At 46.7% G+C, this 1,608-nt stretch overlaps 1 pseudogene; it reads left to right on the forward strand.

Annotated features, from left to right (window-relative positions):
- Positions 1 to 678: 678 nt before the first annotated feature.
- LOC112626704 lies at positions 679 to 1,247 on the forward strand (annotated as a pseudogene).
- The last annotated feature ends 361 nt before the right edge of the window (positions 1,248 to 1,608 follow it).

Here is a 1,608-nt window from a genome sequence, read left to right on the forward strand (position 1 = left end):
TGTTGACTGAGCTGAGTAATGCCAGGCTAGTGGCTTCTTTTTTTCTTTTTCTTTCTTGAGATGGGATCACACTGTGTTGCCCAGACTGGAGTGCAGTGGTGCAATCACAGCCCACTACAGCCTCCTACCTCAGCCTCCCAAGTGGCTGGGACTGCAGGCATGTGCCACCACCCTTGGCTAATTGTTTTTGTATTTTTTGTAGGGACAGGGTTTTGTCATGTTGTTCAAGTAGGTCTGGAACTCCTGGGCTCGAGTCTCCACTTTCTTTGGCCTCCCAAAGTGCTGGGATTACAGGTGTGAGCCACCATACCTGGCTACTGGCTTCTTGTGGTAAACGGTCCCCTACAGCCTTGCAGGTCAGACCCTGCACAGCCCCTGTAACTTCACACCTTGGCTTTGTTCTTCATAGCAGAGTAGGGAGCAGGAAATAGCAGAACCCCAAGAATTAAGAGGGTGAAGTCCTAATCCTGCTGTTCCCTCTGCACAAGGTCATCTTGGTTCTTTCTATTATTTTGGCTTCTGTTTCCTCATATGGACAATGAGGATTGAAATTGATCTGTGGTTTTCAAACAGGGTTCCAGGGAAATCTGGCAGAGGTACCTCAGGGGTGAGGGGGCCCCATACCCTTCCCTGTTTCATCTAAAAACAGGGAACTCCTTTCCCAGGTGGCTGCTGAAGATGGTGTAGGGGCAAGGCCTGGAGCTCTGTGGTTGAAGCCATCTCCTGGGCTTCCTGACTGCCGTGGTGGCTAAGCTGGCTGGAAGGTGGTGGTCATATGCTGCAGGGGCATTAACATTTCTGGCAATGTCTATAGAAACAAGTTGAAGTACCTGGCCTTCCTCTGCAAGGGGATGAACAGCAGCCCTTTCCGAGGCATCTACCACTTCCTGGGCCCACCACTTCCTGGTCCCCACCACTTCCTGGTCCCCAGCTTCATCTTCCGGCAGACTGCGAGGCATGCTGCCTCACAAGACCAAGGAGGCCAGGCCTCCCTGGACCGCTTCAAGGTGTTTGACAGCATCCCAACACCCTATGACAGGAAAAAACAGGTGGTGGTTCCTGCTGCCCTCAAGCTGGAAGTGCCAGACAGTCACAGCCACCCTGGAGGAGAAGAGGAAGGAGAAGACCAAGATCCACTACTGGAAAAAGAAACAGCTCATGAGGCTATGGAAACAGCTGAAAATAATGTGGAGAAGAAAACTGACAAATATACAGAGGTCCTCAAGAACCACGGACTCCTGCTCTGAGTCCAATAAAGACTGTTTATTCCTCAAAAAGTAAATAATTCAATCAACAAAGCCGACAATAAAACCAAAAGGCAAAGTTGCAAGATCAACTTATTTTTAACTTTTATGTGTTGAGCTACTGTAAGCTTCATTTGTGTTAGACTTACAGCAATTAGCTATACACAACATAAACATTGTTCTGAAAAATAAAAAATATAGATAGATAGATTTATCTCCACAACTCATAATTGGGAGTGTTATACCCAGGAGGCTTTGTTACAAGGTATTTTATCCTGTTAGGAAATATTTCCCTTTAATTTTATAGTAAGCAGAAAAATTTATGGTTGTGGTGGATGCAAAAGTGACACATAATAGTTTAGAA

Source organism: Theropithecus gelada, chromosome 6, assembly GCF_003255815.1.
Source record: "Theropithecus gelada isolate Dixy chromosome 6, Tgel_1.0, whole genome shotgun sequence".
Lineage (NCBI taxonomy): Eukaryota > Metazoa > Chordata > Mammalia > Primates > Cercopithecidae > Theropithecus > Theropithecus gelada.